Source organism: Notechis scutatus, chromosome 2, assembly GCF_049901735.1.
Source record: "Notechis scutatus isolate UNSWTSFEM ecotype Mainland chromosome 2, rNotScu1.2, whole genome shotgun sequence".
Taxonomy (NCBI): Eukaryota; Metazoa; Chordata; class Lepidosauria; order Squamata; family Elapidae; genus Notechis; species Notechis scutatus.
Genome location: NC_142010.1, coordinates 77,998,422 through 78,011,848, shown reverse-complemented (window position 1 = coordinate 78,011,848; position 13,427 = coordinate 77,998,422). Strand labels below are relative to the sequence as shown.

The 13,427-nt window shown below is 38.1% G+C and overlaps 1 protein-coding gene across 2 annotated transcripts in view; it reads right to left on the bottom strand.

Annotated features, from left to right (window-relative positions):
* Window positions 1-13,427, bottom strand: part of ADAMTS2 (ADAM metallopeptidase with thrombospondin type 1 motif 2) — a 305,104-nt gene that overhangs the window by 90,961 nt on the left and 200,716 nt on the right. The gene's annotated exons all lie outside the window — the stretch shown is intronic.

Here is a 13,427-nt window from a genome sequence, read left to right as displayed (position 1 = left end):
TGGATAAAGCCACGTGTAAAAAACTTTTAATTCAAAATCTACTTAATAATAGCATATTTACCTAACAATCAAGCTGCAACACTGTATTAAATTAGAACCTTGGAAATAAAATGCTAGCTGTGACATTTTAAAATATTGTTTTATTTCCCCAACACCAGAAAAGAACATGAAGGATTATTGCTAAGGCAGAAAAGAAAAAAGCACATTTGTTATGCTTAGGTTATAATTTGTATTTACTTATTAGTTAAGAAAACTTTCCTATTCAATTAGCTTTTGGGAGGAATGGTGGTACAAAACTATTTAAAAAAAGGTGATAGTGATGTGCAAGACTCACCTGCCTCATAAGTTTATGGATTGTAAGGACATTGTACCTTGTCAAGTTTCTGAATAGCAATAGTACTTAGACTTATATAACACTTCATGGTGCTTTACAGCCCTCTCTAAGCAGTTTACAGAGTCAGCATATTGCCCCCAACAATCTGGGTCCCCATTTTACCAACTTCAGAAGGATAGAAGTCTGAGTCTACCTTGAGCTGCTCAGAATCGAACTCCTGGAGTGAGCAGTGAATTACGGTAGCCTGCATTCTAACCACTGAGCCACCATGGCTCTGTCTTCAATGGTATAAGAGCAGGGATACAATAATTCTTGCCTAGCACCAGCTTTCTTAGAAGACTCAGACTGAGTGGGTACCTTTCCCTGCCTTTGCTTCTCATCCTACAAAGTTTTAGCACCCTATGCATACTATGAAACATTTGAATAAACTTAGAAGGATGCTTTATCTTAGTGAACAAAGTGATAAACCATTCTGTGACTCTCTCATGCTTTTATTAACATAGCTGTGGGCTGCACTTGTTTGTTTATTACTTTTAAGATGAAAATAAGGTATCTCTGAGAATTGCCAAGTCTTCACAAATCCCTTCCTCACAAACAAGGCTCCATATTACAGTCAAAAATGATGTATACATTGATTGATTATGTTTGTCTCTAAGACAGCCTATCCCTAACATGTCTTTTAGATCTTCCCAACAGTACACTAATTAATACTGTAACTGGGTCCAACCAATTTGTACTGATCATCTGCTTCTCCTTCTTTCCTCCTTTTTCAGTATAACAGCCAGGCATCTGAATATATTTTCCAAAGACTTCATGACTGCCCAACCAAGCGGTAGCCATGACCTGTGGCATATTTCTTGACTGCTTGCTTCCTTATTGTTGATGATAGATCCTAAAAGGCAGAAGTTATCCACCTATTTTGATTATCAGTTTTAAAAACATACAAATAAAGTTGGGCTCATGCAGTTGACCCTAGTGATATCAACTGTGGTTGAATGTGTTATGCAAACTGAACCACGGTTTGTAAATCATACCTTAAACCTTGGTGTGTTTTATGACTTTAGAACCTGTGAATAATATTGTGGTTTATTCAATAATAATAATAATTAAACCTGATCATAATATTTGGAGCCATGCATAGCTAAAAGGTTTTTTGAAGTGCATGAAAAAGAAAAAAGTGAATGGCAAGATTGCAGGTTTAATTATATTTCAAGTAATTATTAGTTTTATTGACCTATTAGAAATCTTATAGGCAACTTACAAAAATGAAGCTTGATAGGGTAACTTACACAATTAAAGTATTTCTCAATAGTTTCCAAAAGGATGACTGTTTTAGAGTGGATTGTAACAAAGACAACAGTCTTCTGGCATGTTCAAGGCTCATAAAATTATAAACCTGGTTTCATACAACTTGCTTTGTTTCAGAAGTTATATGTCTGTGGAAATTCTCAGTCATCCAGATCATGGTTGTCCCAAAGGTGCTTTTTCAAGAGGCAACTGGGCTTTCTAATTTTTCTTTGAAGATGTTTTGCTTCCATCCAAGAAGCTTCTTCAGCTCTGACTGGATGATGGGGAATTGAAAGATTTTTACTCCTTGCAGACAGCTGGTCATTTTCATTCTTTTAGGGGGTCATTAAGGTCACCTGGAGGTTTATCTGTGTCATCAGGTCACCTGAGTGGTGCAAATTAGTGTGGAGCCTTCTTGGAACTGTTGAAAGGACTGTGTTATAGATTGGAAATAGATGATGAGAAGCTAAATGTCTTCAAAGAAAAATCAGAAAGTCCAGTTGACTCCTGAAAAAGCACCTTTGGTTCAGAAGTTATACATTCCCTGAATCAAAAGGGGACCAGGCTGAGAGAGGCTGGGACAAATACCCATGAACTAGAATTTGCTACATCGGATTTGGAAAGAATTATCCTCACACAAATGCACATGCCCATTTCTATGAACAAACACACAGTGGAGACAGAGAGAAACTATACACAGCAGGTCAGAGGGAAATGAAATTCAATCCCACCAAAAACATTGAGACAATGAAAATGAAAGCATGAACTTTTCACAACAGCAGTACTGAGGACAGCAGTTTAGGTGGGCTCAATTTTTTTAAAAAAAGCTATATTTAATAGTCATGTTAGATACTATGACAGCAGTCTGGATAATAGACATGAAACTGTTTTAGAAAATTAGATATTCTGCCGATCATTATTTATACTGGACAGAAAAGCATTGCTATGGTAATGGGAGAATAACATAGCTAATAAATAGGGCCATCACTTTGTAAAGTGGGCTCAACACATAGAGCATCCATCTCTATTGGATCAGAAGAGAAATTTGTCCCAATTCCAACTATGAATATGGCTGTGGAAGTTATCCATGGGCTTATTCCCAATGGATGGATTGCAGTTTTCTCTTTCTTTCTTTCTTTCTTTCTTTCTTTCTTTCTTTCTTTCTTTCTTTCTTTCTTTCTTTCTTTCTTTCTTTCTTTCTTTCTTTCTTTCTGCAAATCATATGAATATAAGGAAGTTATCTTGTTAGAGAATTCTTGTTAGAGAATTTGACCCTCTTGCCTGGCACTGTATTTAAACAGCAACACCAGTTCTTTCAAAAAGATTCTTCCTAATACTATCTACTTAAGGCTTTGGGGGGGGGAAGTCTTTGGCATCCAAATCTTCAGCCTTTTGCATGCAACCTGTTACAAGTTGCTACAGGTTTGTAAATGATGGGAGAAAAGGAGACATAAACCATATATGAGAATCCCATTGCTTTTGGGGAGAACATTGGTTTTGCAGGTTCAATCCCTAACATCTCCATTTCTTTAAAGCAATGAGAAAAACTGTGCTTCAAGCTCTGAAGAGCCCTGGCCAATCTGGAAGGACAAAGTGGGCTAGTTTGTTCTAATAGAAGGCAGATTTTCATGGCCAGATTCATTTCTGTTTTCAGCTGGAAGGTAGGCTGCATGGAAGGACATAACAGTTCTCAACAGAAACCACTGCACAATATATGTAAGCCTCAAAATCTCAGTGGACATGACCGTTCTGTAAACATTCTAACAAATCATCCTATATCAGCTGCTAATCAAACTTTGTTAAAAAAAAATCCACAAAATATATGCATTGGCAAAAATAGCTAGTCTGGAATTCTTTGTCTCCTCTGTGACAACAACATTGGCTGTCAGAGGCTACAGACTCTCTTCTGGATTCAAGATCAATTTATGATTTATTAAGTTCCTCCCTCAGGCTACTTGGCCTTCTCAACTTTTGCTTATAAACTACAGCACCAAAACAAAAAGCAAAAAACCCAACCCTTAAAAGTATGTATAAACACTGTTTCCCTCAGCCTCCTCTGCAATCTCCAGATCATATAATCTGTTGATAGAAGGATGTCATAATTAGTAGCTGACTGTTTACAATTCATGGAAATGGGCTAATTAGGAAGCATATAGACAGCCAGTATGATGTAGCCCTGACCTACAATAGTACAGATTAAGACTGTATTTCTCCAAATTCCCAGTCATGATTGGAAAACCATGAATGCTACTTGAAGAGTAACATATTATACAAGATCTGTGAGGTTTCCCCACCTACTGTATACTCCCAGTTCTGTTTCAAAAGAGAAACATATCAAACTTGCATGATTGGGAAAATTCAGGGTGGAAAAATAATAAAGTAAATTGGAGGCGTTTATAAACGGGATTAGATAAGGGCTCCATAAAGAGTATAAGGCAAGTTTTGAGGCACTTCACCAGCAGAATAAAAAAAAACAGAATAATGGCAGGGAGTTTGGAGGCCTCTTAGTCCAACCCCTTGCTCAAGCAAGAGACCCAATACTATTTCAGACAAATTGTTGTCCAATTAAAAATCTCCGGTAATAAGTACTGCATCACTAGGTAGGTTTAATTTTTTTAATTTATTCAAGAGAAGACTGGATAGCAACACCACATTTGTTGTCCCACATGTTTGGAGAGACCCAAGGTAAGAAAGGTTTCCTTAGAGGAGGGGTGTCAAATTCACGTCATCACGGTGGCATCACGTGACGTATCAGGACTTTTCCCCCCTTCACTAAACCGGGCAAGGGCATGGCCAGCTCATGATGCATCTGGCCCACAGGCTGGGAGTTTGACAGCCCTGCCTTAGAGTCTTTGTCATTCACTGTAATAGGAGACATCTCAAACAGATTTAACAGATAATCAGAGTTGGAAGGGACCTTGTAGGTCATCTAGTCCAACCCGACGCCCAAGTGGGAGATCCTACACCATTTCTGACAAATGGCAGTCCAGTCTCTTCTTGAAAGTCTCAACTGATGGCGCTCCAACAACTTCCGAGGGCAAGCTGTTCCATTGGTTGATTGTTCTCACTGTCAGAAAGTTTCTCCTTATTCCCAGGTTAAATCTCTCCTTGTTCAGTTTCCATCCATTATTCCTTGTCTGGCCTACAGGTGCTTTAGAAAATAGCTTGACCCCTTCCTCTCTGTGGCAGCCCCTCAAATATTGGAACACTGCTGTCATGCCTGCCCTGGTCCTTCTCTTCACTAGACTAGCCAAGCCCAGTTCCTGCAACTGTTCATTGTATTTTTTAGCCTCCAGTCCCCTAATCATCCTCGTTGCTCTTCTCTGTACTTTTTCTAGAGTCTCAACATCTTTGTTATAATGTGGTAAACAAAACTGGATGTAGTACTCTAGGTGTGGTCTTACTAAGGCTTTATAGAGTGGCATTAGTACTTCCCTTGATCTTGATTGTATCCCTCTGTTAATACAATTTAGGATTGCATTAGCTTTTTTGGCTGCTGCTGCACACTGCTGGCTCATATTTAGCTGGTTGTCCACTAAGACTCCAAGATTCCTCTCACAGTTACTGCTATTGAGCCTGGTTTCATCCAGTCTATATGTGTACTTTTGGTTTTTCTTGCCTAAGTGTAGGACTTTATTTTTCTCTACATTGAATTTCATTTTGTTGATATGGCCCAGTGTTCTAGTCTGTCAAGATCCATCTGGATCTTGAACCTATCTTCTTGGGTGTTAGCTATTCCTGCCAGCTTAGTATCATCTGCAAATTTGGTAAGTTCCCCTTCTATTCCCTCATCTAAGTCGTTAATGAAGATATTGAAGAGTACTAGGCCTAAGACGGAACCTTGTGGCACCCACTGCTTACTTCCCTCCACGTAGACTTAGACCCATTAAGGACTACTCTGAGTACGGTTTGTCAGCCAGTTGCGAGTCCTTCTAGTGGTGGTGCTATCTATTCCACTTTTTTCTAGTTTACTAAGAAGTAGGTTGTGGTCTACTTTGTCAAATGCCTTGCTGAAATCGAAATATATTATGTGCACAGTAATTTGCTGGTCTACTAATTTAGTCACTGTGTTGAAGAATGAAATAAGATTGGTTTGGCATAATCTGTTTTTAACAAACCCGTGCTGACTGCTAGTTATTACTTTACTTGTTTCCAGATGTTGGCAGGTCTGTTTTTTTATTATCTTTTCCAGTATCTTCCCAGGTATTGATGTTAGGCTGATTGGTCTATAGTTTCCTGGGTCTGCTTTTTTTCCTTTTTTGAAGATGGGAACCACATCAGCTCTTTTCCAGTCCTCTGGTAGTTCCCCGGGGCTCCAGGATTTTTGAAAGATATGGTGCAGTGGTTCTGAGACGACCTCTGCCAGCTCCTTTAAAACTCTGGGATGTAATCCATCAGGCCCCGGTGATTTGTTTTCATTAAGATCAGACGGGTGTTCTCTGACTATTTTTTTTGCTTATTTTAACAACTGCCTATATCCTAGTGTGATGCAAATAAGTTGCTTTAAAATATGATTGTGGGGAGATAGAAGGAGGGAGGGAGGCGGAGGGAGAAAGGGAGAAGGGGGAGGAAGGGAAAGAGGGATAGCTGATGAAGAGAATCAGGAACGCTGACTCCGCATGACCATACAACTCTGTAAGGAGCCCACCATTCATTCTGGGGACAACCTGAGCAGCCGAAGAGAGATTTGTGCAGTTCTCCCATCTTTCTGCACTGCTCCTAATAGCTGAATGCGCCATTTGGGTCCCCTTAATCAGCAAGTTGCCTCAACATTTTAAAAGAGTGGAGATAATCTCTTCTTTTTAAATATTATTAATAATATTTCTATGCCTTCAGAATTCAGGGCATGGTTTTCAACTGTGATTCTGCCAAAAAAATATAAAAGGAAAATATGTATCATTCATAATCTTCTTTTCCTCAAAGCAGCTTAGATTTTATGAATTTAGAGAAACTGTCAGAAAAAGCCAGCATTCCTGTCTTTTGTTATCAATTGGGGCCTGCTGTTCTTTCCTTCCTCTTTTTCAGCAAACTCACTGTATTAAAGCATCCAGAGAAAGAAACCTTCTCACATATCGTGCAGTAGGATTTGAAACAGTTTATATCTGGGATGTGAGAGGTCTGTAAATATTTTCACAGACCCCTGTTTGACTCGTGCAGTATACAGGTCCTCAATTGAAGGCAAGTGGGTAGTAATTGTTTTTTCTGCAGTCCTAATTATCCTCTGAAGTTTGTGTCTGTCCTGTTGGGTTGCAGAACCAAACCAGTTATAGAGGTGCAGATGACAGACTCAATAATTCCTCTGTAGAACTGTATTGACCGCTCCTTGGACAGTTTGAACTTTCTGAGATGGCACAGAAAAAACATTCTTTGTTGTGCTTTTTTGCTGATGTTTTTGATGTTAGGTGTCCATTTTAGGTCGTGATATGATAGAACCTAGAAATTTGAAGGTCTCTACTCTTGATACTGTGTAGAGAGAAACTGTGTACAGTGAAACAAAACTCTACTGTGTCTTGAATAACACAATCATTTGGACCCAAAATACACTTCAGCCCTTATGAAGTGCACAATTCTCCATTCTGGAAGCATTTTATTCCTTAGCTAAGAACACTGAAAAATCTGAATAATAGGCAACTTTTATTCAATGCAATAATTTTAAAAGGAATGGAAGCATGAAATCTGGCCTTGGAAGAAATGGTTCAAAACAGAAGTGCAATGAGTTTGCTTTTGTTTCTTGAAATCCTTCTGGAAGCTGCTTTTGGGGTCACTACTCTCTCTGAGAGGGTTACTTCATTTCAAAATTAAAAGATAGGCTTCAACAATAAATCAATTTTTATTTCTGTCTTGCTCATGCATGTCAGGACATACACATGTTTTTATGATAGATTCTGGTCACGCAATATAAAACACATGCATTAAATAAAAAATAAACCATACAGTTGGCTTCAGATTTTATTTTAATGGACTGATGGCGACAGTTTGTTTAAATGTCATTTAAAAATTATAAAGTGGGATTTCATTTCTTCATTCCAGGATGACTTATTGAAACCCAGGAAATAATTACCTTTGCACCCTTAGAATGAAGGAACCATTAAATTATTGAGCTCCATGTAAATCTCCTCATACAGATTTTGAGCTTTATCCTTTCTACAAGGATATATCTGGATACTATTGACAGTCAGGCAATGGTCTGAAATAACTAGTTGAGGAATGGGTTGACAGGCAAGAGACATCTACCTGGAAGTCAAAACCCAGATCTTCTCCAGATGCATTGATTTGGAGATGATAATATTTGGAATGGTACCAAGGAAGAGAAAGAGACCAGTCAGGGAAAAATCCTTGGAATCCTAAATAAATTCAAGGAAAGAGGTAACATGTTCTGATAAATAGTTGATGCTATGTGAACTTCAGTTTCTCATTTTTTTTTTCAGACTCCATCCCTTTGTTGAAAAAAAATTAAAGAGAAGGTTATTTGGCTGGAAATACATTTAGAATGATCTGGTTGTGATTTCTACTGCTTTTGCAAACAGGTTCCCCTAACAGAATAGAAAAGAATTCTTTATTAGCAAAGTGTGATTGGATACACAAGGAATTTGTCTTGGTGCAAATGCTCTTTGTATACATAAAAAAAGAAAATATACCTTCATCAAGAGCCAAGAATCATAAGGTACAACACTTAATAATAGTCATAGGGTACAATAAGCAATCAAATCATACTAGGAAACAGTCAATATAGATCATAAGGATACAAGCGACAAAGTTAAAGTCATACAATCACAGGTGGGAGGGGATGAGTAATAAGGAGTGATGAGAAGGTTAATAGTAATAGTAGTGCAGACTTTGTAAATAGTTGGACAGTGTTGAGGGAATTATTTGTTTAGCAGAGTGATGGCATTCGGGGAAAAAACTGTTCTTGTGTCTAGTTGTTCTGGTGTGCAGTGCTCTATAGCGTCGTTTTGAGGGAAGGAGTTGAAACAGCTTATGTCCCGGATGTGAGGGGTCTGTAAATATTTTCACAGCCCTCTTTTTGACTTGTGCAGTGTACAGGTCCTCGATGAAAGGGAGTAATTGTTTTTTTCTGCAGTCCTAATTATCCTCTGAAGTCTGTGTCTGTCCTGTTGGGGTGCAGAACCAAACCAGGCAGTTATAGAGGTGCAGATGACAGACTCATCTGTATTTAGATATTAATATAATTTTCCAAGCAACCTTTTCAAAACCATTTTTAAAAACTTTGTACTTAGTAATTTTCCACTGTAACTATCCTTTTATATTTATAAAACTCTACTCTTCTATATTCTCTTTTTAGAAACACAGAACTCTTATTAAGCATTGTGAAATATTGTATTATTTATGTCAATGATAATTGGGCTCAGTAATATATGAGGCATGTGGAGACATCACTGCAGTGCAGGTGGGGGGAGGGTTACATGAGCCATGATTTGGTTAATATTCTTCTTCTTCCATATATAAATCGAACTATAAAATGCTGGGATGAAGTGACTTTCTTGGCTTTGTCATTGGCCAAAAATAATGGTATATGTTTCTGGCAGTAGCCAGATGGGCTGGATTCTGCTTCTTTCCACATTCACACAGTGTGCTGTTATCTGCTAAGAGCCTCCACTTGAGCATTTTGGTTTAGGCATTCCAACCCTCAACCTATTCAGGGAAATATTGTGGATCAATATTTCAAAGAACAACCAGGCATAAGTGGACAACAGCAACTTTGTTCGCCGGCTAATTCTTCTCACACTAGATCAAACCTGGGAAAACCAAGGAATGAATTCACCAAAAAGGTCTTTATCAAGATCAGCTTTAACAATGATCTCAATAAATATTGAGGGGTTTGATTAATGTAATGGGACTTTACAAATTGTACAAAGCCACAAACAGCAATCCTCATTATACCTAAATTTAGTTTCCCCCATCTCTTGGGGCTGCTAAACCCATCTGGATATTTGACAGATTTTACAAGGGAACACAGTCTCTCAAATTGGCTGCCACAGGATGACATGGACAAAAAGTATGCCTTCTAGCCTTGCAGAGGAGTTTCTCAACCATCTCAGCTTACCTCTGTTCTGAGTAAGTGGACACACTTCTAAACTGAACAATTTCTACATTGCCCTGTCATTTACTTTACTTTTCTAACAACTCTTCTAAGGATCTCCATGGCCGGAAGCATTTTTAGCAGTAAAGATTACACTGCAAATTGGCACTTGGTTGTGTTAGCATCTTATTTTCTGCTTCATTCTTTTTCAAATTAGAAGGAGGGAGGGAGGGAGATATGATAAATATCAGTGAAATATGAATTCTCGGCAGGAACTAAGGGAGGTATGGATACCTGTTACCCTTGGTGACCAAAGGCTTGGCAAACTGTGACCCAGTCTTATAAAATATACCTAGGATAAAGGGTTCCCTAAGGTATGAAAGACTAGAAATAATCCCTCAGATAATTTGAGAGAATAAATATTCATTGTGCTAGGGACTTCTAGAAATTCTTGTTGAGATAGAAAAAGAGGAAGACAAAGTAATATTTTGCATTTCTGCAAAAGCTCTGATTTAAAATTAAAATTAGATTATGATTTCCTTAATGAAAACATTGGTTAGTTTACTGAAAATGTATGACTTCCTTACAGGATCTATATACCTTCAAATAGATTTAAGTGGCATGATAAGGAAATGTTTCTTTTCAAAATCTGTTTTTCTGTGTAGAATTTATATAGCTACTTTTAAATTGAACATGTTTTTTTTAAAAAAACCATATTTTTCAACTGCACATTTAACTGCAAGGATTTTCTTGATTTCATCTATATGCATCTCAAGTTATTTGCTGATTCTTTTTCAAGAGAATAACTAATATAAAGAAAAATGTGAAGACATTCATAAACATACATTCAATCAGAGGTGGTATTCAGCAGGTTCTGACCAGTTCTGGAGAACTGGTAGCGGAAATTTTGAATATTTTGGAGAATAAGCGCACCAACGTGCCTACCGTCCCTGTCCTATTGTTTCTCTTATTCTTCTTTTATTTTTCTTATATGTACCCATTTCATGTATTCACAACTATGTATACACTTATACTTATTATCTTGTAAACAATTGGCAAATCAAATAAATAAATAAATAAAATAAATAAACTGGCAAATACCACATCTGACTGGCCCCACCCCCATCTATTCTCTGCCTCCTGAGTCCAAACTGATCGGCGGGGTCTTCTTTTGTTGCTCTGCACAGGAGAACAGGAACTGGAAAGCAGGTTAGTGGGGTGGGGAGGGAATGGGATTTTGCACTAACCTTCCCCCAGGAGTGGGGAGAGAATGGAGATTTTACAGTATCCTTCCCCTGCCACGCCCACCATGCCACGCCCACCATGCCACGCCCACCATGCCATGCCCACCATGCCACACCACGCCCACCAAGCCATGCCCACAGAACTGGTAATAAAAAAAATTGAATCCCACCACTACATTCAATCCCACAACCAAGTAAAATGTCTTTAATAACATTAGTGCAGTCTTCAAATGCAACAGAAAGACAAATGTTAAAATTTTAAAATTTTATTTAACGAAGAGTTTCTCTTCCTAATTTATTCTGACTCCAAGATCTGTCCATCAGCACACTGGATAATCAAGCATACACAATATCATCATGGTAAATTAAAAAACAGGATTGAGTTATTGAGGAAAGAACCCAGAAAACTGGCTTAATACTTATAGTACAATCAGAATTGAGAATTAACCTCAGCAGCTGAAGTTTTGACAGATTAATGGTAAGGGGGGAAAATTCAGAGACCAACAATTTTGTATTTCAGTTTGCAAATTAATGGTTATGTTACTAATAATTGAGAAACAAAAAATGCTTAACCCATGCAGTGCAATAGTGGAGTAGAAGGGATTCTAAAAATGTTCCATATGTTCAATATCTCTTAATGTTTTCCTTTTGAAATCTTTCTCTTCCTTTTATGATGTATAGCTATGAAATGATCAGGTCCTACATGGTCATAGTCAGTCCTACTGGCTTCAGTATTATAAACACCTATCAATCCTGAGATTGACAGGTTAAATATGCAAATTTAATTCTTTTGAAAACAATAAGGGTCATGAGGAAACCAAATCCAGAATGATTCAGGTTAAATCAAATGGAGCATTTCAAAATACTTGCAAGTTTCTTGGTTTTCCAGAGCTCGCTACTGGATAAGCTGACAGTGATTAAGGAAGATAAGCATAGGATTGACTGAGAGACACAGAAATAACTTTCTGATTATTGAATCCTGTCTGAATCTGGTAACATTCTTATATGGACCCATCTAAGGCACTACAAAGGAGACCACAACCTACTTCTTAGTAAGCTAGAAAAAAGTGGAAAAGTGGAGGGTTGGACTAGATGACCTACAAAGTCCCTTCCAACTCTGATTATCTGTTATCTGTAACTTTGGCATGTGTCACTGGTTTTATTCATGCTAGAGTCCTGTCATTCTTCATTAATGCTCCTGCTTATAACTGGTCTGAATGAATCACCATTATCCTTCTTCCGTGAAATTTAGAAGTAGACTTATTAGAATTGGCTGCTATCCAGGAGTTATTCTGCTAGGACTTTGGGATCAGGGTCAAGTCACTGCTGACTTTTGGCAGCTGCCTGGACAACATCTTGCAGTTTTCTTGGCAAGATTTCAAAAGTGGCTTGCTTTTGCCTTCTTCTTTCTAAGCTGAAGGAGAGTGACTGGCCCAAGATTGCCCAGATGACTTTGTGCTTAAGAGGGGAGACTAGAACTCACACTCTCCCATTTCCACCCTGGTGTCTTAATCACTATCAAACTAGGTCTCACTAGGACTTCAGAAGCACTCTTTACTTGTATTATTATTTATTATATTATTATTTTTATTTTTTAACAGTCTAATTTGGAATATATTAATCACAGGCTTTTCAGTTTTGTATTGAATTGACTCTTTCTTACTAACCCCAGATATATCCCTTCTAATCCAGATTGCATCTTTCTTGAAGTATCCATAATTCTGGCTTGAACAAGGGATTCAGCAGAGGATACTGTAAAGCATGATTGTGTAACATAAAAAGCAAGACAGATAACAGATAACAGATTGGAAGGGACCTTATATAGGTCATCTAGTCTGACCCTACACCATTTCTGACAAATGGCAGTCCAATCTCTTCTTGAAAGTCTCAAGTGATGGTGCTCCCACAACTTCTGAGGGCAAGATATTCCATTGGTTGATTGTTCTCACTGTCAGAAAATTTCTCCTTATTTCCAGGTTAAATCTCTCCTTGTTCAGTTTCCATCCATTATTCCTTGTCTGGCCTTCAGGTGCTTTAGAAAATAGCTTGACCCCTTCCTCTCTGTGGCAGCCCCTCAAATATTGGAACACTGCTGTCATGCCTGCCCTGGTCCTTCTCTTCACTAGACTAGCCAAGCCCAGTTCCTGTAACCGTTCTTCATATGTTTTAGTCTCCAGACCCCTAATCATCCTGGTTGCTCTTCTCTGTACTTTTTCTAGAGTCTCAACATCTTTTTTTATAATGTGGTGAACAAAACTGGATGCAGTACTCTAGGTGTGGTCTTACTAAGGCTTTATAGAGTGGTATTAGTACTTCCCTTGATCTTGATTGTATCCCTCTGTTAATACAATTTAGGATTGCATTAGCTTTTTGGGCTGCTGCTGGCTCATATTTAGCTGGTTGTCCACTAAGACTCCAAGATCCCTCTCACAGTTACTGTTATTGAGCCTGGTTTCATCCAGTCTATATGTGTACTTTTGGTCTTTTTTGCCTAAGTGTAAGACTTTACTTTTCTCCATAC